The 26322-nt window shown below is 47.5% G+C and overlaps 1 protein-coding gene across 5 annotated transcripts in view; it reads left to right on the forward strand.

Annotated features, from left to right (window-relative positions):
• Positions 1-26322, forward strand: part of RORC (RAR related orphan receptor C) — a 100764-nt gene that overhangs the window by 23073 nt on the left and 51369 nt on the right. Inside the window, exon 1 of one of the 5 annotated variants that reach the window (XM_081891578.1) lies at positions 18356-18427. The exons of the other annotated variants lie outside the window; for them this stretch is intronic. The gene's annotated coding sequence lies outside the window, so the exon portion shown is untranslated. Of the gene's footprint in view, positions 1-18355; positions 18428-26322 lie in introns of those variants that run through there. 5 annotated transcript variants of the gene reach the window in all.

Genomic DNA, 26322 nt, shown 5'->3' on the forward strand with positions numbered 1-26322 from the left:
ACATATCATTTTCAACAATGATTAAAGGTACTTTTACATCTTATACAATTTTTTGACTTCCATCAATCACATCTGAAAATTTTCCAATCTATTTACATTTCTCATTTTCACTATTACTTTTAAATCTCATAGCTAATATCTTTTCCTTCTCTGCTTTGCAATATTTCATATATTTCTCCTTACAAAACTTCTTGTAGTCCTATTAGTGTAATTTGTTGATTACAGTTGCTCTTCAAATAGTTTGTATATTTCTTCCAATCGTCTGTGAATCTCTGGTCCCGCAGGTTTTGAATCCTTCCTGTCATTTTATCCAATTCTGCGTAGTCCATTAATTTTGTCTGTCATTTTTCTTTCGTCGGAATTTCTTCTTGCTTCCATTTCTGAGCCAACAATACTCTTGCCGCTGTTGTTGCATATAAAAACAATTTTGCATCCTATCTATTAATATCCTCACCTATAACGCCCAGTTATATATCATTTCCCAGAAGTTTTTTACTGTCTTACATTCCCACCACATATGACAAAATGTTAAGAAAGGCACATTTCCGTTCAACATTAGGAGAAAAATATGGGTGGTGGGAACAGTTTGACAGTGAAACTAACACCCTCGTCTAGCGCAGGCAGGTTTGACTAGAAGACCTTATGAGGTGTCATTCGGTTCCATAATTCTGTAAACGGGCCAATACAGAAGGTACCTTAGAAGCATATCATTTGTGGGTCTTCATTTCCCGACTCTGCTGACTCCATTGACCAACACACCATCCCTTTATTTATTGATTATTCGTTTCATAAAATTTGCACATGGTTTGTTTGTTTGTTTGCTTAAAAAACCCTCAAAGCGGTTTGCAAAAAGGCGAAAGCGTTAAAATCAAGGGGAAACGTTTACGTTAAAACACGCGCAGGAAGTTAAAATGTTAAAACGAGATTAAACTTGCCCATCGCGTTTCTGAGCGTCTGGGTAGACTGGTCTGATCGCTCCGAGCAGCAGGGACTGAAAAGGATAGGCTCCCTGCCTTTGTCTCAACAAGCGGGGAGTTCCAAAGGTGCTGCCGTAGTAGACCCTGGCGTTCTTACGAATGCGGGTGTCATATGGCAGCTGTAGCGTGTAGCGCGCCAGTTCTGCCAATCGAAGCAGAGTTTGCTACCACCCCTTCCGGTACACCGGACGGCTCCTGAGATGTTTAGCAGACAGCGTTTGTGCCTCAGAAAGGGATTTACCCAAGCAAATCTGTGGCGGTTGCCCACCTGCCTTTAAGCACCGCACCCTCGCCTTCCTGCTCTTCCCTTGTCAGGCTGCAGTAATAATAATATTAATAATATTTTTTTATTTATACCCACCCTTCCTGGTTCAAAAAACGGGCTCAGGGCAGCTAACAGCAAATTTAAAACACTTATTTGTAAAAGCAGCATAAAATACAGTATAAAATCATGAATAACAATAAAATTCAAAGTTCAGAAATCAATTTAGGGGAAATCCATCTAATAAGCATTAGATAGTCATGAAGGCTAGCTGGCTGAATTGGTCCTACTTGGGCCAGCGAGGAGACCAGGGGAGAATTAGCTGGGGGGTCTCAGAGCGGGTGGTCTTCATAAAAAGGGGAAAGGGAGGGAAGAAAAGGGAAATAAAAGATCAGGCTGAATTCAAATTAAAGGCCAGGCGGAATAGCTCTGTCTTACAGGCACGACGGAAGGAGGTTAAATCCTGCAGGGCCCTGGTCTCATGGGACAGAGCATTCCTCCAGGTTGGAGCCATCACTAAAAAGGCCCTGGTGGAGGATAGTCTGACTTCCTTAGGACCTGGGACCTCTAAACTATGGTTATTCATGGACCTTAAGGTCCTCTGCAGGGCAGACGAGGAGAGGTGGTCCCATAAATACGAGGGCCCTAAGCCACAAAGTTAGCCTGGCCCCCTGTTGGCAGCCATGCAAACTACAACGTGACGCTTGCAAAAATATAATATAGGAGAGATGTTCCCGGTCTGGAATGTGGTGTTTGAGAGAGGGTGGCCCAGGCTGCAGTTTGATCCTGAAATACAGAGGGCATCTTTCGGACTGGTTTTCTATCTAATATACTCAGGGGGCACCTGCCCGATAGGGGCATCCTCTGGTCTCCGGTGAAAGATCAGGAGCGCTACAGCTCCCGGCACCTTTAACTCTACAGTTCCCAAGATTCTTTGGGGGGGGAGCCGTGTCCATTGAAATGGCAGGAGTCGTGCCGACGGTCACACCCACATGCCCATTTAATGCCCACGTAGAATCACGAGAACCATAGTTTACCCCCTTGCCGTGCTACGCTTCCCAGCACCTCCAACAATCTACAATTCAGGTGCTTTAAGTGAGTGTTGTGGGGATGAGGCCATTTTCCCAGAAAGCTGTTTCCGCTTTCCTTCCTCCCCCACCCACCCCCAGTTTCTAAAGGTGTGTATGGGGGCACATCCCATCAATTAAAGCGTCATCAACGAGAAACTGAGTCACTGGTGAAACTGATACGGCTTTCTCTTGACCTGACTAACAGCTGACACAACAGAAGTTTATAAATCTATATTCTAAGTGTGGCTGCACCATAGATTTTCATAACGCCATTAGGATCTTGGCAGTTTTGCTTCCAAGTCCTTTCCTAACGATCGCTGGGATCTTTTTTTTTTACAGCTGCCATACACTGGTTCAGCATTCTGTTGTTTTTGTTTTATATATATATATATATAGTTTTTTTAATTGATTTTGCATTTAAACGTATATAGTAACATCGTTATTATTTGCTTTCCTTCCTTGACTCTTTAGAGCCTGTCAACTTCCTTCCCTCCCAACCCCTTGGCTTTCAAAAGTAATCACAGCATTTTATATATTTTCCAATTCTAATATAACTCATTACAAAATACCTCATAATATAAATATATATAGAAAGGGGGGAATTCTCATTACTAGTCTTCGGATAACCCTACTAGTGTTGTTAGTTGCTTACAATGATCTTTTAAATATTGTGTAAATTTACTCCAGTCTTTTTGGAATACTTGGTTGTGCTGGTTTCGGATTTTTCCCATCAGCTTCACCAGTTCTGCAAAGTCCTCTATCTTCGTCTGCCACTCTTCTTTCGTTGTGGTTCAGCATTTTGTTTTATGTGCCACGACCCCAAGGCCTTCTGTTCAGATGCCATTAGTGTAAAATACGGGTAGGCAAACTAAGGCCAATTGTCTTCTAAATCCGTCCCGCGGACGGTCCGGGAATTGTCATGTTTTTACATGAGCAGAATGTGTCCTTTTATTTAAAATGCATCTCAGGGTTATTTGTGGGGCATAGGAATTTGTTCATATTTTTTCTTCAAAATATAGTCCGGCCCCCCACAAGGTCTGAGGGACAGTGGACCAGCCCCCTGCTGAAAAAGTTTGATGACCCCTGGTGTAAAACAAGGGCAGCCAAAATGAAGAACGGGGTGAAGCAACTCTGTGAGGAAAGGTGGCGGCGTTTGGGACTTCTTAGTTTAGATAAAAGTCAAATAGGAAGACCTACTAGAAGTTTATGAAATGATAAAGAAAGTGGATAGAGGGGGGCAACGGTTTTTATCCCTGTCTCATAACACAGGGACTTGTGGACTTCCAAGGAAGTATGAGGTTTGGGAGATTTGGGACAGATGGAAGAAAGTCCTTTGTGCAGTGCAGTTAAACTGTGGAACTCCTTGCCACAAGAGAGCGGGATGGCCCCCAGCTTAAAGGTAAGGGGATCCCTGACCATTAGGTCCAGTCGTGGCCGACTCTGGGGTTGCTGCGCTCATCTCGCTTTACTGGCCGAGGGAGCCGGCGTACAGCTTTTCCAGGTCATGTGGCCAGCATGACTAAGCCGCTTCTGGAGAACCAGAGCAGCTCACAGAAATGCCGTCTACATTCCCGCCAGAAGTTATCTATTTATCTATTTGCACTTTGACATGCTTTTGAACTGCTAGGTTGGCAGGAGCAGGGACCGAGCAACGGGAGCTCGCCCCTTGCGGGGATTCGAACCGCCAACCTTACAATCAGCAAGCAATTCTTCTGAATATGAGTTGCTAGAAACCACAGTAGGGGGGAGAATTGCTCTTGCGTTTGGGTCTCGTTTTGGGGTTTCCAATCGGGGCATCTGGTTGGCCGCTGTAAGGACTAGATGCACCACTGGTCTGACGGTCATCAGAGGAGCCCAAAATTGTCACTTTTTAAAAAAATAGGTAGTTGTATAATAAGGTGATCAAAATATAAAGCCCAGCAACTAAGAATCACAAATCCACGTAATAAAATTACGTTGCCGTTTAGGGTTTCTTTCTTGAAAGCATCTTCGCCTCTCTTCTCTTTATTGAAACAACGACAACCACTCGAGGTGCGGCTTATCAAAATAACCGAGTAGGAAAAGACTGAAATTGAAGTTTCAAAAGGAAACGTGGCAAGCACAGCAGAAATTCGGCAGATTGAAAGTTAAGGCCGTTGAGAATGGCAGCTGTCGGCGGGGCAGAGCCCTTCTTGGAAGCAAAGTTTTGAGCTGACTTTGAGAAGGCGGATCGAGACAGGTGGGGAGAGTTGTAGCATGTGCCTTGCATGCAGAAGGTCCCCGATTCCGTCCCCTGTCTGAATCCCCGGAGGTCCACTGCTGCTACCGGTCAGTGCTGGCCATCCCAAACTACTGGCTCTGCAGAAGGCAGCTTTCTTTCAACCTTTCTGCCCCCAGAAACTCGCTCCCTGGAGAAGCCAGCCGGTCTCCAGCCTTGCTGGCAGAAACTTTCTGGTTCCAACAGAACATCTGGGACCTGACTACTTTTAATGAAAGGGCTGGTGCCGTGATGTTTTTATTATAATCATTGGTATGGTTTAAATACATTTGTGTGTGCGCTCATGTGTGCGTGTAGTTTTAATTCTCTTAATGCTTTGTTGTTGTTTTAATTATTGCTTTCCCCCGCCCGTGTTTTTAGCTGAACTCATTTCATCTGTAACCTGCCATGAGTGTCCGTCAGGAAAGAAGGCGGGTTAATATTATTGTTATCATTATTATTTCCTAGAATGCAACGGGTGCTTTCCTCAGGAGGGTGTCCTGGGGTTCAGCCATTGTCCTAGAGAAGGTTGCATCGCTGGTCGTACTGAAGAGCCCCTCCAGACAGGGGGTTTTGGGGGGGGGGTTGTGATTTGCACAATGATAATGCAACAGTGAGAGGTGGACCATAAAGAAAGCTGATCACCAAAGAATGGATGCTTTTGAATTCTGGTGCTGGAGGAGACTCTTGAGAGTCCCATGGACTGCAAGAAGATCAAACCTCTCCATTCTGAAGGAAATCAGCCCTGCGTGCTCACTGGAAGGACAGATGCTGAAGCTGAGGCTCCAAGACTGTGGCCACCTCATGAGAAGAGAAGACTCCCTGGAAAAGACCCTGATGTTGGGAAAGATGGAGGGCACAAGGAGAAGGGGACGACGGAGGACGAGATGGTGGGACAGTGTTCTCGAAGCTACCAGCATGAGTTTGACCAAACTGCGGGAGGCAGTGGAAGACAGGAGTGCCTGGCGTGCTCTGGTCCAGGGGCTCACGAAGAGGCAGACACGACTAAACGACTAAACAACAACAAATGCACCAGTAATTGGTAGATACCAGACTGTCCGCACCTTATCCTGCTTTCCTCACTCCCTGGGAAGAGGGATTGATTGCTGAACCACTCTGGAGATTATAGCTCTGGGAAGGGAATCTCCCAGTGACTCTCATAACAAACTGCAACTCCCAGGATTCTTTGGGGGAAACAAGGAGTGTTTAAAGTGTTTTCATTGTGCTTTAAAATAAAGAATAAGAATAAGAATAATATATTATTTATACATCCGACTGGGTTTCCCCGCCACTCTGGGCAGCTCCCAACAGAATATTAAAAATAGACTCAAACATTTAAAAATCCCCTAAACAGGGCTGCCTTCAGATGTCTTCTAAAAGTCAGAGAGTTGTTTATTTCCTCGACGTCTGATGCTTTCAACCTGTGCTGTCATCTTGATCTAAATCTGGGCCTAAATCCTAAAGCTGTATTGTTTTTAACACTCGATTGGGAGCCGCCCAGAGTGTCTGGGGAAACTCAGCCAGATGGGCAGGGTATAAATAATAAATTATTATTATTATTATTAATTATTATAAAGCCCCCATTGTCCTTTGGAGGGGGGGGATTCAATTCAGTTTGAGTGGAACAACTAGCTTAACCTCGTCCGTCTGTGTTCTGTAAGACGTTCAGGCACGGTTATATCCGAGATGGTTGTCCTTTTTTTGTTTTTGATGCTGAAGATATATTTTTAAATTTCATTTTGTGCTGCATTCTGTATGTATAAGGCGGAGGGGACAGTTGGATAGCAACTGATGGCAATAAAACAGAGCTTAAGGCAGGGTCCGGTATGGTGTCAAATTGGATGGGGAGCCCCAAGTTATTACTGGGTTGGGGGTTCCAGCCTTGCCAGGTGTGCTGACGGTCATAGCTGTCAATGTTTGCCTTTTTTAAAGGGAAATCCCCTTATTCCGAATAGGATTCCTTGCAAGAAAAGGGAAAAGTTGGCAGCTATGCTGACAGCTGACTTTAAATCACAGAACCTTAAGAGTTAGATTGGGGACCAGAGAAAGTTAAAAAAAGGGGAGTGGTTTTTTATGTCAAAGAAAAATGGAACCCCAAGTTGTTGTTTAAGGATGAGGCAGGAAGATACATTGCCGTGGAAATTGCAGCAAAAGGTGATAAATATCTTTTTTGGGGAATTTATGCACCAAATGATGGAAAAGTAGAATTTTTCAGAAATTTGGACTCTAAACTTAATGACTACCTGGAATATAGAATAATATTAATGGGAGATTTGAACGGTGTAGTCTCCACATTTAGGGATAAATCACAAGAGCAGAAAGTTCAAAATGCAGGCAGACTTCCAAAATTGTTTTTTGATATGGTAGACAAATATGACCTGCAAGGCAGGAACATTATTGAGCCATGCTATGCGGACTTTTTTGGGAAGGGATGGCAACTTGAAGCATCAGTCTGGATAACCGAATTCCTTTAAAAAAAGAGGGAGAGAAACTGGCACGCTTTCATTTTCCCTTTGGTACTGGGGAGTCGGCTCCCTTTCAGAGCTCCCTGCTTCTCCCAGCGGCAAAATGCACCTGATTCTGGGGTGGAGCGATGGGTAGTTCAGGCACTCGGGAGAGAAAGCCAAAAAGGAGCTGGAACAACAGCAGGAGAAGGAGGAGGAGGGCAGGATTTGGGAGGGGTGCGTCTCTTGGGGCGAAGCTCTTGGAGCAGATCAGGGAGAACAGGCTATATGTGTGTGTGTCTTCACGTATGTGTGCGTTTCAGAGAGAGAGAGAGAGATCGGATAAGCCAGCTCAGCGCTGAGGAATTCTAGGAAGGTGCCACGGAAATCTTGGCTTTCGAACCTTCCTTGCTTCCGGAGGCCTGGGCGAAAAGCTTTGGGGACATTCCTCCCCGCTCCCCTTATATTCCGGAAGGCGGCAGCTGGAAGGCAGTAACGTCAACAGCTGCCTTTGCACCGAGTCCACCTAGCGCAGTATTTCTGGCACTGGCTGGCAGCAGCTCTCCAAAGGGGAGATATTTCCCCAGCAGCCCTGAGATGGAGTTGCCGGGGTTTCCTAGACGACTTGCAGAGTTAGAAGGGGCCTTGAGAATCATCTAGTTCAGGCACGCCCAAAATCCGCCTTTGATTGATTTAATCCGGTTCCTGTGGCAGTATATGTCCTGGTGTAAAATCCTAACTATATGTGTGTGTGTGTGTGTGTGTGGTGTTGTTGTTGTTGTTTAGTCGTTTAGTCATGTCCGCCTCTTCGTGACCCCCTGGACCAGAGCATGCCAGGCACCCCTTTCTTCCACTGCCTCCCGCAGTTTGGTCAAACTCATGCTGGTAGCTTCGAGAACACTGTCCCACCATCTCGTCCTCTGTCCTCCCCTTCTCCTTGCGCCCTCCATCTTTCCCAACATCAGGGTCTTTTCCAGGGCGTCTTCTCTTCTCATGAGGTGGCCAAAGTCTCCAAGTCTCAGCTTCAGGATCTGTCCTTCCAGGGAGCACTCTAATTGGAGAACAGCAACCTTGGCATTGTCTGAGCTATCCTGCATTCGAAGCCAGTGCTCTGCTCGCTGAGCTGTGTGGCCTTTGCTCTCATAAAATAAAGTAAGCTTCCAGTCCTCATGACTCTGCATGGAACTGATTTCAGGAGGAGCCTAGGATGTGGCCCAGGCAGACCCTCGGCCCGTCTCGCTCAGGAGCTGCCTGCCTGGAGATGTCGGAGGCTGAGCCAAACTGCGTGGCTTGCCACCCAGGGTTAGCCCTTCCCTTCCAAATAAACCAAGGAGGCAGTCCTCATGGTTCTAGATAGAAGGTAAAAGGTAAAGGGACCCCTGACCATTAGGTCCAGTCGTGGCCAACCCTGGGGTTGCGGCGCTCATCTTGCTTTATTGGCCGATGGAGCCGGCGTACAGCTTCTGGGTCATGTGGCCAGCAGGACTAAGCCGCTTCTGGCGAACCAGAGCAGAGCATGGAAACGCCCTTTATCTTCCCGCCGGAGTGGTACCTATTTATCTACTTGCACTTTGACATGTTTTCGAACTGCTAGGTGGGCAGGAGCAGGGACCGAGCAACGGGAGCTCACCCCGTCACGGGGATTCGAACCGCCGACCTTCTGATCGGCAAGCCAGGAACTTAGAAAACTGCCTTGTATACCCAGTCCGCCCATCAGCCTCTCCAGATTGCGGCTGCCTACTCTAACAGGCAGTTACTCTCCGGGGTGTAAGGCAGGGGAGCCTACCTGCAGAGGCCAGGATCCGAACCTGGGACCGTTTGCGTTCAAAGCAGGCACTCTGTAGCTACCAAGACACAGCCATGCTTCTGGCAGGTGCCAAGAACCATGCAAAGTGAGAGCCCCACTTACAGGGGTTTTTGGAGGTGCCTGGTTGGTCGCTGTAAGAAGGCGGCCCCCAGGACTCCCTGCCTGGCCCTCGGGGTTCCACACTGCCCCCCACAGGTGCTTTTGCCTGGCTGGAATTTGCCCCTGAACCTAGGCAACGCCTCTTGCATTCCTGGGAGGAGGAGACCCCCCGCAGATGCTCGACTACTGTACAAAATGTTGAGCGGTCTGTGTGTTGCTCCGCCGTCTTCTGCCTCTCTTGCCCCACTGGGTCCCTGGAGATTTCACCCAAAGGCTTTCCTCTGCTTTCAAGGGGAGTTTTTCTCTGCGTGTCTGAACCCTGGAACGGTAAGTCCCTGCTATAACATCCCAGATTTCAGGGACCGTCCTTTTTTCCCTTTGTGCAAAACACAGCTGGATCTTCCTTCCGCTTCTGGGAGACTTAGCTTGGAAGAAAAGGAAGGAGTTTATCGCTCTCACCTTTCTATCCTTTCGGATCTGATCTTCCAGAAATAATAATAATAATAATAATAATAATAATAATAATAATAATAATAATAATAATAATAATATATTATTTATACCCCACCCATCTGGCTGAGTCTCCCCAGCCACTCACAGATTTCAGAAGCCGGTTCTGGAAACCCAGAATACCTCCAAGAGTGTCCGCTCTCGTGGGACATTTCAGAGAGAGAATTTGCAAAGAAGACATTTTGCAGGGTGTGTTTCCCAACCTTGTGCCTCCAGATGTTTTTGGCCTACAACTCCCATCATCCCTAGCTAGCAAGACCAGTGGTCAGGGATGATGGGAATTGTAGTTCAAAAACAGCTGGAGGCACAAGGTTGGGAAACACAACTCTTTGGGTCTCTTCAGGATCTGTGATTTTGATTGGTTTGGGGAGGGCTTTTTCTGTTGTGTGTGTGTGTGCTTAGAAGTGTTTCTGAAGCAGCCGCCTGTATTGCATTTTAGAAACCTCTCCTTGACGATATATTCCAAAATGTCCTTCCTTTGAATGTGATTTTCCGCCATTGGGGGGGGGGGAACCCAAGCAGCTTGGTGGTTGTTTAATTTTGCATTTTAAAAAGCTTCCTTGTAGATTGCTTTTGGATTTTTAAGCGGGAGCCGACTTCCAGATTTAATAAACCTCACCGTGATGGATTTATACTCAGAGATTGGTGGTTCTGACCCAATCTCGTTTTACTAGCATTGAGCTGCCTTGGGTATCAGCAACCTGTGTTGAACTGCTTGTGCCTTGTCAGATGGTCTGGGTATAAATTAATTTATTATTGTTGTTGTTGTTGTTGTTGTTTTCATAAAACTTGTGCTCTGCTTGATTGTAAACGAAAGAAAAGAAACAGCTACTTGAAAGAAGCTTACAAAAGAAGTTGAAACAATAAAATTATCCATAAGAAAGACTAACAAAAACAGAAGACTTTCAAAAGTTAAAATAACAAGAGACTAAAAACTGATTAAAACTTTCCGAATATCTGGGTAGGCTTGTCTAAATGAGAATGTTTTCAGCAGGCTCCAAAAAGAGCACAGAGAAGGCGCCTGTCGGATATTCATGAGGCAGAGAGTTCCAAAGTTCAGGTGCTGCCACACTAAAAGACTAGAGTTCTTACAACTGTGGAACGGGTAAGGGTTTTAGATGCCCAACTAGTTAGAATTGAGCTTTCCTTGATACGGAACTTTAAGAAGAAAATAACCGCAAAATTCAAAGGTGTCTTTTTTTTAATGAACGGCTTGTCTTCATGGGATTTAGGCATTGTAAGGTCCCTTCCCAGCGCCCTTAACTGGCCTTTCCTGAGTCCTGTGGAGAAAGCACAGCTATTTATAAAGGCGGATTATTAGCCGAGAGCCGATTTGCTCCGTCTTAACAGAGCCCCTTTCCCCACTTTCAACTCTCTGGCTTTGCGGGAAAGAAATTAGCTCAGAGAAAGGAGTTTACTCGGATTTGGGGGGGAGAGAAAGGAGATAAACGCACTCCCCAGAAATGTTCCCTCAGGTGAGAGATTTAGATTTTCTGTTGACGTGCGTCAGGCAGGGTTTTTGTTTGAGTTTTTAAGTAAGGACGAAGCCGTCTTGCAGAGTTTTGCTCCTGGGATCTGCTTCCGCGTTTAGGTTTTTCAGGGGCTGAGTTAATGTATTGTGCAGAAGCCCCTCCCCTCAGAGACAGTGTCCCCGCCCCTTGAGCTGAAGCCACACCCCTCCAAAGAGGGCGGGGCTTAGCTAGCAGCTCCTTAAAGTTGCCAACGTTCTGCAGCCCCCAAAAGAGGAAGCAGAGGGGCGGAGCTATGCAAAAAAGTTGGGATGCGAGGACAGGGTGGTAGAGCTATAGGGCTCTTCTGATGTCCGTAGGGAGCTTCCAGGTCTATCCATAAGCTTAGGGTCATTGGGCCCCTGCGAGAATGAGATGCTGGACTTGATGGGCCTAGGGTTGCCATATTTCAAACAGTGAAAACAGGCGAACTATTGCCAGTGTCCATGGAAGAAGCAAAGATTGCCAGTGTCGAAGCAATGATTCTCCAACTTTGTTGGACTGGTCATGTTGTGCGGAGGCCTGATGATTGTCTCCCAAAGCAACTGCTCTATTCTGAACTTAAAGTGAAATGCTGGCAGTCAACAAAAGAGGTTTAAAGATTCTCTCAAGGCAAATCTTTAAAAATGTACTATAAACACTGACAACTGGGAAACACTGGCCTGCGAGCGCTCCAGTTGGAGAACAGCCTTTGCCAAAGGTGTCATGGGCTTTGAAGACACTCGAACTCAGGACGCAAGGGAGAAATGTACTAGGAGGAAGGCACGCTTGGCAAATCCACAACATGATCCACTCCCGCCTGGAAACCAATGTCCCCACTGTGGAAGGACATGTGGGTCCAGAATTGACCTCCACAGTCACTTACGGACTCATTGTTAAAAGTGTGCTTATGGAAGACAATCTTACTCGGCTATGAGGGATTGCCAAAGAAGAAGACTTGGGCATAGCTGTCAATGTTTCCCTTTTTTTTAAGGGAAATTCCCTTATTCTGAATAGGATTCCTTGCAAAAAAAGAGAGACATTGACAGCTGTGGACTTGGGTCTCAGCTGTCCAAAGGACATGGTTCCAGACGTCTTGTGGTTTGTTCAGATGCAACTTTGCAAACCTAAGCCATGCTGCCATGTTCGTTTTGGAGAGACGAGGCTTTCTCCTGGCAAACCTTCCAAACAAGCCATACCAATGTCCCCACTGGGGAAGGACGTGTGGGTCCAGAATTGGCCTCCACAGTCACTTACAGACTCATTGTTAAAACCGTGTTTATGGAAGACAATCTTACTCGGCTACGAGGGATCCCTGAAGAAGAAGAAACTGGACTAGAGTGGCCTAGGCTTCCATATTTCAAACACTGAAAATCCGGACACAAAAGTTGTTGAGCTTTGGCCAAGTTGTTCAGATTTGGGGTGGCAAAATCTCTCCCCAAAAGAGAAGTTTTTGAGCTATATTTGAGCTATACAAAATCTACAACTTCCAACATGGGTTGCCATAGAACCGGATTTCCCCAACATTTAAGTGGGGATTTTCCCTGGAAATTGTTTTCGATTCCAGGCGTAATGCAGCCCTAGATGGGCCGCCTTTGGCCTCGCCAAACAACCCAGCTCTTCTGACGGTAACATGGCGTTGTGAGTTGTCTTCCCAACCCAGAGTCCACCTTTGGGACCGGCGTGAGCTGCCGGCTGCCTCTGGAACTCCTTGCCCCATGTTGCGCACAGAAGCACGCCCCAAAAATTCCCGGAAGCGCCACCGGGTCCACGTGCCCGGGCGCCTACTTGGGCGATGGCCACTTTGACAACAGCTGGCCGAACACCCGAGGGCGGCTCACCTAATTGTCGCCCTGCTGTGTGCCTGGGGGCCGGAGCCGGGATGAAGTAAGCAGATCTGGCAGGGTGCGTGACTTGGGCGGAGGCGCATGCCTCGCATCGGGGAGTTACATAATCTCCTTGCACAGGGGAGGGTGTGCCGCCTGGCGTTGGCACACCTGGGCGCGTCCGTGCCAAAGCCCAAACCGTCTCCACGGATGGAATGTGTTTGTGTGTGTGTGTAATGCCCTTGTTGTGAGCTGCGGGTGGGACGATAGATTGCCGCAATGCTCTCTACGTGGGGCTTCCCCTGCGCCTGATCTTAGAAGCTGCAGCTGGCGCACTGCAGCGCAATTGCTGACGGGAGTGACGCCAGGTTTGCGTATCTCACCTGCGCTCCGAGGTCTGCGCTGGTTCCCAGTTTGTTACTGGGCCAGGTACTATTAGACCAGGCTTCCTCAAACGTTTGTTTTTCAAAAAAGTTTATTAATTTTCCACATTTATAACAAATATGGGGACGCAGGTGGCGCTGTGGGTTAAACCACAGAGCCTAGGACTTGCCAATCAGAAGGTCGGTGGTTCAAATCCCTGCGACGTGGTGAGTGCCCGTTGCTCGGTCCCTGCTCCTGCCCACCTAGCAGTTTGAAAGCACGTCAAAGTGCAAGTAGATAAATAGGTACCGCTCCAGTGGGAAGGTAAACGGCATTTCCGTGCGCTGCTTTGGTTCACCAGAAGCGGCTTAGTCATGCTGGCTACATGACCCGGAAGCTGTACGCCGGCTCCCTCGGCCAATAAAGCCAGATGAGCACCGCAACCCCAGGGTCATCTGCAACTGGACCTAATGGTCAGGGGTCCCTTTACCTTTATAACAAATATAACATATAAAAGACACAAAACAGAACACATTACAATACTAAAAATAAATTTAAAATAAAAACACTTATTACTTCTAAAATCCAAATTAAATTTCATTGTTATCTGACTTTCTCAAATCCCCCCTAACTGAATTTCATTGTGACACCTTTGTGACAGTTCTCCAAGATCAACTTTCTAATACGATTAACTCTTTCCATTTACAATCTTCATCTCTTTTCTTACTAGTTTAAATCCATATTACATTGTTGTTGTTGCCCGACTCCTCGTGAGCCCCTGGACCAGCCAGACACTCCTGTCTTCCACTGCCTCCCGCAGTTTGGTCAAACTCATTCTGGTCTCTTCGAGAACACTGTCCCACCATCTCATCCTCTGTCGTCCCCTTCTCCTTGCGCCCTCCATCCTAGCAATTATTATTTTTTGCACTTTATTTATTTATTATTAATGTTGCAATACATATACGAAATCTTTACATATTGATACATGTACATTATATTCGTGAATTCACATTTCATTATGTACCAACATTTCTCCATTTCTTATTCCTTGCCCTGTGTCTTCCCTCCACCTTGTTATTATTTTGTAACTTTATTATTGAGATTGTAATTTTGTATCTTAATAATTAAACATTCAATCTTATATACCTGCTTAGCTTTTGTTGTTGTTTAGTTGACTAGTTGTGCCCAACTCTTCGTGACCCCCTGGGCCAGAGCACACCAGGCACTCCTGTCTTCCACTGCCTCCCGCAGTTTGGTCAAACTCATGCTGGTCGCTTTGAGAACACTGTCCTACCATCTCATCCTCTGTCGTCCCCTTCTCCTTGCGCCCTCCATCTTTCCCAACATCAGGGTCTTTTCCAGGGAGTCTTCTCTTCTCATGAGGTGGCCAAAGTCTTGGGGCCTCAGCTTCAGGATCTGTCCTTCCAGTGAGCACTCAGGGCTGATCTCCTTCAGAATGGAGAGGTTTGATCTTCTTGCAGTCCGTGGGACTCTCAAGAGTCTCCTCCAGCACCAGAATTCAAAAGCATCCATTCTTCGGCAATCAGCCTTCTTGATGGTCCAGCTCTCACTTCCATACATCACGACTGGGAAAACCAGAGCTTTAACTATACGGACCTTTGTTGGCAAGGCAAATTATCACCAAGAAAAACAATTTAAGATGTCGGAAAGGTTAAAGCAATAACAGACGGAACACAGATTTAAACTCTTGCTAATTTTCTAGACTTCCAAGACACATGTTACAATCCTTTGAAACAAGCAACCCCAAACTCGTCCGAAAAAAGTTCGCAAACCAGAACACTTACAGTGGACGCTCAGGTTGCGAACGTGATCTGTGAAGAAGGCATGTTCGCAACCCACAGCACCACGCCTGTGCACACGCAGGTCGCGATTCGGCACTTCTGCACATGCGCAAAGCGCAATTTAGTGCTTATGCGCATGTCCAAACGCCGAAACCCGGAAGTAATCCGTTTCGGTACTTCTGGGTTTCAGTGCATCCGTAACCCGAAAACGCGCGACCTGAAGCGTCTGTAACCCGAGGTATGACTGTACTTTCGGGTTTGCAGTGTTTGGGTTCCAAGTTGTTTGAGTAGCAAGGCGTTTGAGAACCAAGGCACCCCTGTACTTATTTTTACGTGGAGGGAGAACAGCAAATGAAGGCTCCGGAGGGAAGGAGCGTTGAAGGAAGGGGAAACTCTTAGAAGAGGAGGGGAAATAAAAGGGGGAATTAGGGGGAGAGGAAGGGGAAAACCCCATGGAATGATTTTGTGTCCCCACGAAATCCTGATGTGGTAACTCCAGGAAACTCCAAACCTGGGAGCGGGGAGATGGGTGGGGTGGTTGCATCTGTTTGGGAATCTCTGATTCGCTTCGGGGCGAGGGGGGGGAATACTAGGAATATTCCCTATTCCTTCCCGCCATCTCCTCAATATATTCCACAAAATGTCCTGCTTTGTTTCTGGATGTATTCAGAACATAATAATAATATTTTTTTATTTATACCCTGCCCTTCTCAGTTCAGAAAACTGGACTCAGCGCAGCTAACAACAAATTTAAAACACTTAATTGATGCAACAAAAAGCAGCACAAAATACAGTGTAAAACGTGAATAACAATAAATTCAGAATTCAAAAATCAATTTAGTGGGAAAATCCATCCCATAAACATTAGATGGTCACCAGGGCTAGCTGGCTAAATTAGTCCTATTTAGGGCCAGCGAGGAGACCAGGGGAGAATGAGCTGTGGGATCCCAGAGCGGGGAATCTTCATAAAAAGGGAAGGAAAGGGAATAAAAGATCAGGCTAAGTTCAAGTTGAAAGCCAGGCAGAACAGCTCTGTCTTACAGGCCCTGCGGAAGGAGGTTAAATCCTGCAGGGCTCTGGTCTCCTGGGACAGAGCATTCCATCAGGTCAGAGCCACCACTGAGAAGGCCCTGGCCCTGGTGGAGGATAGTCTGACTTCCTTAGGGCTCGGGACCTCTAAACTATGGTTAGAAGAGTTTGGATTGGATTTGATATCCCGCCTTTCACTCCCTTTAAGGAGTCTCAAAGCGGCTAACATTCTCCTTTCCCTTCCTCCCCCACAACAAACACTCTGTGGGGTGAGTGGGGCTGAGAGACTTCAGAGAAGTGTGACTAGCCCAAGGTCACCCAGCAGCTGCAGGTGGAGGAGCGGAGACGCGAACCCGGTTCCCCAAATTACAAGACTACCGCTCCTAACCACTATACCACACTGGCTCTCACACTGGTTATCCAGAGCCTGCCCGCTGGATCAGGCCAGTGGTCCATCTGGCCCAGCGCTGTCTTATCCCAGTGGCCAAATATCCCCAAGAATCCTGAAATTTAGACTCTGGCGCTGGAGGTTCTACAAGAGCATTGGATCTAGTCCAGCTTCCTTTCCACACAGTGGCCGACCAGAGCCTTCCCAGCTCCTAGCCATTGATAGCCTTTTCAGTCTGTCTAATCTTCTTTTAAAACCACCCATCTTGGTGTTTGTCACTGGCCTCCTGTGGAGGGGAGTTCCACAGGTTAACTGCTGTGGGGCAAAAAAAACCTTTTATTGGTCCAGAATCTTCCAACGTTTGGCTTCATTGGTTTTCCACTTCTACAAAGCCTTTCATGTTTCTAGGTAGTCTGTACGGCAGTATTCAGGTAGCTTCAGCCCCAGGGGGGGGCGCGGCAGGATGTGGCCCTCCAGACCCCTCTGTGTGGTCCTTGAGACTTACCCTGGGCCACAGATCCATGCTCTGCAGCCCCAGTCTAGGAGGGATGTGTCTGAACTTTTCCTTCCCGAAACGAAGGCAGAGAGGTAAGTATGTCTGTGCATGCGCAGAAGCTAATCTGCTGGACGATGGTGCGATTCGCACCTGTTACTCTGCCCCTTTTGCCTCTGGCCCCGCCCACCTCTGTCACGTAGGATCCAGGAGGTTGGACTGAAGGCAAAGGCAGCCCCTGACTTCATTGGGCAGAGCATAGCTGCCAACGTTTTCCTTTTTTAAAGGGAAATTCCTCGCAAGTAAAGGGGAAAGTTGACAGCTATGGTACACAGCCACCTGGTAAAGTTGGGGGGGCCGACCAGAGAGCGGTGGGAAGGAGAGATTTTTAAATCCGGCTTTATTGCTGTTTGAGGAACTCTCAGACTTTGTTCTCACAGAGTTGCAAAATGATTTGGGGGGCGGTGTTGAGGGAGCGCAGCATGTCGGATCGAGGGCCAGGAGAGATAAAGGGAAAGGGAAAGGGACCCCTGACCATTAGGTCCAGTCGTGACTGACTCTGGGGTTGCAACGCTCATCTCGCTTTATTGGCCGAGGGAGCCGGCGTACAGCTTCCGGGTCATGTGGCCAGCATGACTAAGCCACTTCTGGAGAACCAGAGCAGCGCACGGAAACACCGTTTACCTTCCTGCCGGAGCAGTACCTATTAATCTACTTGCACTTTGACATGCTTTTGAACTCCCGGTGGGGGCAGCACTCTGCACATGGCTACAAGCACTCTGTACACAGCCCCAAAGCCTGGGGGGAATGTCTGCTCTCCCTCTGCATCGTATTTCCCCTTTTTTCCAAAGCAGACCGCACCGTAAGAGCCACCTCCTCCCTTAGGGCCCTAAGGAAGTCAGACTATCCTCCACCAGGGCCTTCTCAGTGATGGCTCCGACCTGGTGGAATGCTCTGTCCCATGAGACCAGGTTCCTGCAGGATTTAACCTCCTTCCATTGGGCCTGTAAGACAGAGCTATTCCTCCTGGCCTTTAATTTGAACTCAGCCTGAATTTTTATTTCCCTTCTCTTCCCTCCCCTTTTATGACCCGCTCTGAGACCCCACAGCTAATTCTCCCCAGGCCTCCTCGCTGGCCCAAGTAGGACCAATACAGCCAGCTAGCCCTGGGGATTATCTAATTGATTTTTGATTTTTGAATTTTATTGTTATTCATGTTTTTATACTGTATTTTATGCTGCTTTTATAATTAAGTGTTTTAAATTTGTTGTTAGCCGTCCTGAGCCCAGTTTTTGAACCAAGAAGGGCGGGGTATAAATTAAAATATATATATATTAATTATTATTATTCCCCTCTGCTGACTCTCCCAAATTTAGAGCATATATACGGGTGCCTATCCCTCCCATCCCATCTCACTTCCAAATGTATAAATGGAAACTGGCTGGTGGGCTGCTCCACCCCAGAACCAGCCATATCTCCGTGCCAGGCGATTGATTCCTGTTTGCCCCACCCACCCGAAGCGGGGCAGGCGGGCCTGAGTCAGTGGCGTCTGTTGCCACGCTTGAGAGCTGGGTGTTCGGAGTGCTGCACTGCAAGAGCCTTTTGGGGAGGGGAGAGAGAGATTTGGAGAGGCGGTAGGGAGAGTGTGGTTGTTGCTTTTCTGTGCGTGATTTTAATAATAGTAATAATAATAATTGATTTATATCCCACCCTCCCCAGCCGAAGCCGGGCTCAGAGCAGCTAACAACAGTAAAAATAACACAGTTTACATAAAATCACAATCAATTAATTGAAATGCATTCTAAAATCAATTCAGAGTCAAATAAATGGCAACTATTGGGCTAGAGTTCTATGAGGATTACAAAAAGACGGGGTCAGACTGTGCCTTGGGCAAAGACCTGGTGGAACAGCTCCATCTTGCAGGCCCTGCGGAAAGATGTCAAGTCCCGCAGGGCCCTAGTCTCTTGGGACAGAGCGTTCCACCAGATCGGGGCCTCGGCCAAAAAAGCTCTGGTTGAGGCCAGCCTAACCTCTCTGTGGCCTGGGACCTTCAGGATGTTTTTGTTTGAAGACCATAAGGTCCTCTGTGGGGCATACCAGGAGAGGCGGTTCCGTAGGTCCGAGGGTCCTAGGCTGTATAGGGCTTTAAAGGTCAAAACCAGCACCTTGAACCTGATCCTGTACTCCACCGGGAGCCAGTTGGTATAGCACCGGGTGAATGTGATCCTGCAGTGAGGACCCCGTAAGGAGTCTCGCTGTGGCGTTCTGGACCCACTGGAGTTTCTGGATCAGCTTCAAGGGCAGCCCCACGTAGAGCGGGTTACAATAATCGAGTCGAGACGTGACTATTGCACATAGCTGTCAACCTTCCCTTTTTTTGCGGGAAATTCCCTTATTCCAGCGCTGCTTCCCGCTGCTATCCCGGATTGTTAGATATCCCGTAGACCAGGGGTCTGCAACCTTGAAGACAAAAAGAGCCACTTGGACCCGTTTCCGAAGAAAAAAACCTGGGAGCCGCAAAACTCGTCATTATAAAAATAACTTTTTTGGTACTTTTTTATTATTTCTTTGTTTGACCCCTCAGGATTACTCCTCCTCATAGAAATAAACGTTAAATCAACAAGTTACCTTTTTGTGTGTGTGTGTTCTTCACTCCCCTTCAAAACAGTGACCAGCGTACATGCCCCCTTTCAATGCAGTGACCAGCGTTCATGCCCCTTACAATGTAGCGGGTGGGTGGGAAGGTGACGTCGGGACGGTGCGTGACTAACGCACGCACTGCCCCCATGCAACGTCACAGCCAGTACAGCGCCTGCCACAGTGGGGAGTGTTGGGGCGCACAATGCGCCTCCTCCCCTCGCTAGTATCCGCCCCAGAGCCACGGCAAAGGTGTCAAAGAGCCACATGCGGCTCCGGAGCCGCGGGTTGCAGACCCCTGAACTAGACTGTCCCTGGGACAGGTGAGGCTGCTGATCCCTTATTTTTGAGGCTGCTGACACTTTATTTCAAATCTGAAAGTTGACTGCTTTGCTGCTGCATGGATCACAGGGGCTGGGTCCCTTATTCTTGCTGCCTGTTTTTGCAGCCGTTTCTCGACAGCCTCCCCCTTCTCTCTCTCTCTCTCTCTCTCTCCCCTTCCTGGCCTGTGCAGGGCTGCAAGCGGGGTGGAGAAGGCGAGAGGCACTCCCCAGCTGGCGTTGGCTCGGCTCGGCTTGCTGGAGAAGCTTCCACCCGCTGGGGCCTGGCCGCTTGCCAAGGCTTGGTAGCTGAGTTATGTAACGGCGGGGTTCGCGTGAGGACAGCTCTCTCATCTGGCTGCAGGCTCCCCTAGCGACCGGCTCACTTCCTTATTTAAACCTCATCCGTGGAAAGAGAGGGAGAGGGATTTGGTGGAGGGGAAGGAACGGGGACTCGCTTCTCGCGCTCGGATCTGTGCGGTTCCTCTTTTCCCCTCCCTCCTCTCTTTCTGCTTTGATTTTCCTCCGTTTCTTTCTATTAAATTATTTCAACATACGACAACAACACCGTGAGGATCAATGCTTAAACCCAGAAGTTGGGTGTTTAGGCAGTGCACATATTCTTCCCGTCTTTTTGATTTTCCTTCCTCCGTTTCTTTCTATTAAATTATTTCAACAAACGACAACAACACCGTGCAGATCAATGCTCAAACCCAGAAGTTGGGTGTTTGCAGTGAGTGCAAAATGACCATCTTCTCCCTCGGATCTGTAGAGTTCCTTTTTTCCTCCTCATCCTATTCTTCTTCTTCCTGTCTCCTCCGGGTTTGATTTTTCTCCCCACCCTCCCTCTTTATAAAATTATTTCAACATATTGCAACAGCATACGTAAAAATAATGGAATATCCCACCCTAGCCTGCACGTTTTAGGCAATACGTGCAAAATAACACAGCAAGTTCTTGTCGCAGGCTGCTCTTTGTAGAGAAGGCAAATCTTTAGCCGTTTTATAACATGAGAGGTTGTCCTTTATTTTCATTTTTTTCTTTTTAATCATGTGCTTTATAAAGCTCTGCCATTCGGTTGCAAAAGAGTCTTCGTGCTTCGGCCTTGTGGCCAATCCTTTTTTTATTATTATTTAAATGTTTCCACAAGGGCTGTGTTTGCTATACTTCATGGTACCAATTTGTCAAATGAGGACCTTCTACGTTCTGGCAGCGTTTTAGTGATTATGAAAGCTGGCTGCTAGGAGAAGAGAACTCTTCTCCACCCAAAAACTGATGGATTTTGCAGTTTCTTCAGAGAAATCGAAGTTCAGGGGCAAAGGAAGCAAACAGAAACGAAAGGCAAACAAACCTTTGCTGTTTTTCTTATGAAAAATAAAAAGTTCAGATGGGGAGAAACAGAATGCTAGAACATGCCAGATGTGTTTAATTTATTTATCTTATGAGATGTGGCGATAAAACCTCAAAGCGGTTGATGGAAAGAATAACATGGTTAAATTACAGTCATACCTTGGAAGCCGAACGCCTTGGGAATCGAACGTTTCGGCTCCCGAACGCCGCCAATCGGTTGCAGCCAATCAGAAGCTGCGCTTTGGTTTCTGAACGTTTTGGAAGTCAAACGGACCTCCGGAACGAATTCCGCTCGGCTTCCGCGGTACGACTGTATTGGCAAAAGAAACCCCAGTTCAAAGCAGCCGGCGGTGGTGGAGTAGTGTTCAGAGAACCCTGAGAGAGACGCGGGTTCAAATCCCGCTGGGTGTGCGACCTTGAATTCGCAGAGTTATCGTGAGGATAAAAGGGGGAGGAGGATAAGTCTGTACACTGCCTGGAACTCCTCAGAGAATGTTTTTTGGGGGGCGGATCCTGTTTCATTTCCAGTGGTTTCCCGGCCTGTAACCTGCTGAAATCCTGTATCTTTTTATATCCCAAATCTTCCAGTTTAAATCTCTTGCGCTAGAGTGCGATAGTGCCCCTTTTGGACAGCAAAAATGTGTTGCTGTTGGGAAAGCAACTCAGAACAAACTAAGAAATTAGAAAGATGTGTGGACAATCCATTATCTGTGTACAGTCATACCTTGGAAGTCGAACGGAGTCCATTCCGGAAGTCCGTTTGACTTCCAAAACATTCGGAAACCAAGCCGGATGTTTGGCTTCTGAAAATAGTTTGCAAACCGGAACAGTTCAGGAGCCAAAACGTCCGGGAACTAAGCTGTTCGAAAACCAAGGTACAGTGGTACCTCTGGTTACATACTTAATTCATTCCAGAGGTCCGTTCTTAACCTGGAACTGTTCTTAACCTGAAGCGCCACTTTAGCTAATGGGGCCTCCTGCTGCCGCTGCGCCGCCAGAGCACGATTTCTGTTCTCATCCTGAAGCAAAGTTCGTAACCTTAGGTACTATTTCTGGGTTAGCAGAGCCTATAACCTGAAGTGTATGTAACCCGAGGTACCACTGTACAGCTGTACCACTAATGCGCTGAGATTGTGGCGATGAGATCTTACAGAATACACTGGCAGAAGACCAACACCAATTTTCAGTGACCCTAAGCTTTGAAAAGCGAGTTTCCCGTTCTCATGGTTATGACCAGAGGACTGGCTCGGTATCCATTCTAGACTTGTGACTCATATTATGGTTATTGGCCATAATTAAGGGATTGATTGACTTTTTGACCAGAGGAGAGGAAGGGGTGTCTTTAAACAGTTTGGGTTTTAGTGCAACTGTGCTTTTGTATTTCAGATCTTTTTAAACCGCTGCCCCACAGGCAGAAAATTGGGCAAAATATAAATACAAAGGACAAGGTCCAAAGGATGCAGGAATTGCAATCCCACCCCTGTCAGTCCTGTGTCGCTCTCCACACCTACCCAGCCGCTGCTGCAAAACGCCCCTAAGACTTCGGCGGGTGCTGTCCTTGCAAAGCGGTCACAAGGACTAGAACCACGAAGGTCTCCGTTTCTTTTCTGAAAATGAAACCTGGCTAAGTTTCTCAGGAAGACTAGTTCTGTGCCAGATTGCGGGTGTGTGATGCCCTGCTCCCCCAGTTTTTTATTAAATTATTATTATTATTATTATTAAGGCCACAGAGAGGTTAGGCTAGCCTCAACCAGAGCCAGGGCTTTTTCGGCTGTGGTTCCGATCTGGTGGAATGCTCTGTCCCAAGAGACTAGGGCCCTGCGGGACTTGACACCTTTCTGCAGGGCCTGCAAGACGGAGCTGTTCCACCAGGCCTTTGGTCAGGGCACAGTCTGACTCCCTCCTCTGGCAATCTTCACAGAACTCTAGCCCAATGGTTGCCATCAATTTGATTTGAATTAATTTTATAATGAAATGATTTTAGAATGTTGTATTATTTGATTGTTGTTAGCCGCCCTGAGCCCGGCTTCGGCTGGGGAGAGCGGGATATAAATAAAAATTATTATTATTATTATTATTATTATTATTATTATTATTATTATTATTCTGTTTGCGGAATAGCTCTGCACCCTTAAGGACTAGCGAGTTGCTCAAAAAAATACAATAAAGCGGGAGAGCTGAGTTTCTCGAAGGCGGAGTGGGGTGGGAGAGTGGTGCTCCTGTTTTGCAATGTGCAGAGTGCATCCTGGCCCAATTATAAATAGACCCAGAGATAAAGGAGTGAAGATGAAGAACAGAAAGGGTAAAGCGGCTTAGACGTGGCTTAGCTACCGCAGAGGATCTTCCAATTAGCTCATCAACGGTACGGGGATTTCACTGCCACACGTACGCAGCATGGCTTTGCAGGAAAGGACGGCCAAAATGATCGAGGGGTTGCAACCAGCCCCCTATGGGGACTAGCGACAACCTTCGGGGCAGCTTAGTCGTGGGGCACCTTTGTCCCTTTCCGCAGTTGCTGCAGGACTCCCAACTCCCATCATCCTTGTTTGTTGGCCGTGGCGATCTGCAGGCCTGATGGGATTTGGAGTCCAGCAGCCTCTGGCAGTCCACAGGTGTTCGCCACTGATGGAGTTGAGAAAAGGTGAGTAATGTGGAAAAGGTGTACAAAACAGCTCAAAGCGATTGCAAGAACGGCAAGGGCAGACTTTTTCAGAGCGGGGCATAACAGATACTGTATTTTTCGCTCCATAAGACACACTTTTCCCCACCTAAAAAGTAAGGGGAAATGTGTGTGCGTCTTATGGAGCGAATGCAGGCGGGAGGCAGGTGGGAAAAGCCCCCAAGAGCCACGCACACTTTAAAGAGTGTGCGGCTCTTGCGTGCTTTTGTAGGAAGTGGGGGAAGGGACGGAGGGCAGCCCCTCAGTCCCTTACCCCACCTCCCAGAAAAGCCAGTAAGAGCCGTGCTCCCTTTAAAGAGCCACGTGGAGTGTGTGTGCGGCTCTTGGAGGCTTTTCCCCAAGGAGGGAGAAGGGACTGGTGGGTTGCCCTTCTCCCTCCTGGGGAAAAGCCTGCAAGGGCCGCACACACGCTCCATGCGGCTTGTGAAAGGGAGTGTTGTGCAGAGCCTGGGATGCATACAGGCTCTGCTCAGCGCTCTCTTTAAATAATTTTTTTTTTCTTGCATTCCCCCTCTAAAAACTAGGTGCGTCTTATGGTCAGGTGCGTCTTATGGCGCGAAAAATACGGTGATCTGCGGAACTCCCTGCTGCTGCCTGGATGGCTTTGAAAGAGGATTATTTGTTAGATTTCTGTACCGCCCTTCGTCAGAAGCAGAGAGTGGCTACTAGCCACAATGGCTGTTTTTCCTCCACAGCTGGAGGCAGTGCAACTTGAATTACTACCGGTTCTTGGGAGTCGCAATAAGGAGCGTTGCTGCTCCACTTGGGTTCTGCTTGTGAGCTTCCCTTGAGCTCTTCTTAAGCTCTCCTGAACCTCCAGGTCCAGGGGCAGTCTATCTAGATTCCGAGAGGCAGGAGGCTGGACTACACGGACTTTTTGCCTGGTCCGGCTACGGCTCTTCTTCCGTTCTTAAGTGGCTGCCTCTGCTACACCCATGGTTCAATCGCAAGCACAGCGAGCAGGATCCTTGCCCACTGACCATGTCCGTAATATGGTCCCTGTGATTTGTGGGGTTAGGCAGGATTAGGCAGCCTGCCCTTAATTCAGAGGTTCCCAAGTTTTGGTTCATCAGGTGGTCTGCAGTGTGCGCACGTCAAATATATTGTTTTTTTCAATTACATTTCAATTACCGTACTTTTCCGTGTATAAGACTATGGTGTTTTTTTTACTTTAAAATAAGGTTGAAAATCTGGGGGTGCCTTATAGACAGATAGTGCATATGCCCATTTTCTACATTTGGGGTTCCCAAAAGTAGGGGGTGTCTCATACACGGAAAAATACGGTACTTCTTATATTTAGAATCATAGAATCATAAAGTTGGGAGGGGTTCACAGGGGAATCTTTGGCCCAAAATGGGTCTCAAACGCACAATCCCAAGATTGAGAGTCTCGTGTTCTGTGCCCATTTTGTACATTATAGTTTATTGCATTGCAGTCCGGAGTCTGCAGATGACCTGGGGCCGGTCTCGCTTTCTCAGCCTGGCCTGCATCACAGGGAGGTTGCTAGGACATGGCGGAAAAGGGGGAGAACTCTATACGGCACCCTGAGCTCCTTGGAGGAAAAGTCAGGGAGCAAATGTCGTGGAAGTAGCAAAAATAATTATCCATACCCTTCCAGCTCTGCAATTCTGTGATTCTGTGAATAATAAATCTTAAAACTGGAATGCCTGTTGTCTTTGTCCATGGAGTTTTCTTGGCAGGGATACTGGAGTGGCTTGCCGGTTCCTCCTCCAGAGCTGGACCATCAAGAAGGCCGATCGCCGAAGAATGGATGCTTTTGAATTCTGGTGCTGGAGGAGACTCTGGAGAGTCCCATGGACTGCAAGAAGACCAAACCAATCCTTTCTGAAGGAAATCAGCCCTGAGTGCTCACTGGAAGGACAGATCCTGAAGCTGAGGCTCCAATACTTTGGCCACCTCATGAGAAGAGAAGACTCTCTGGAAAAGACCCTGATGTTGGGAAAGATGGAGGGCACAAGGAGAAGGGGACGACGGAGGACGAGATGGTGGGACAGTGTTCTCGAAGGGACCAGCATGAGTTTGACCAAACTGTGGGAGGCAGTGGAAGACAGGAGGGCCTGGTGTGCTCTGGTCCAGGGGGTCACGAAGAGGCAGACACAACTAAACAACTAAACAACAACAACAAAACTGGAATTCAAATTGTAATGCAATATAATAAATAAAAGGAGCAATAAGGAATGCAATTGAAAAATCAGACCACGTCTAGCACACAGCGTTAAAATTCCTGCACCTGGCAGGAAAATTATTTAACTGATCCGGCAAAACCTCTCAACTATTTTCAATTGGTCTGTGCTGGGGTGTGGGCGAGCATTTGGGAACTGTTGCTCCAATGCGAAGGACAGAGCGTGCTGCAGCGAAACTCCAGGGTTTTATCCAAAAGCAATTGATCGGTTTGATTCTCTCGATCGAAGAAGTTACCGTATTTTAACTCTCCTCGCTACCAGTTTGTTTGGGTCTCCCTCTTGTGGCCAAAGTGCAAAACTGCAACACTTTTTGAGAATGTTTGCTGTCAAATAGAAAT

The sequence above is a fragment of the Podarcis melisellensis genome, assembly GCF_964234715.1.
Source record: "Podarcis melisellensis genome assembly, chromosome: 16".
In the NCBI taxonomy this organism is placed as follows: domain Eukaryota; kingdom Metazoa; phylum Chordata; class Lepidosauria; order Squamata; family Lacertidae; genus Podarcis; species Podarcis melisellensis.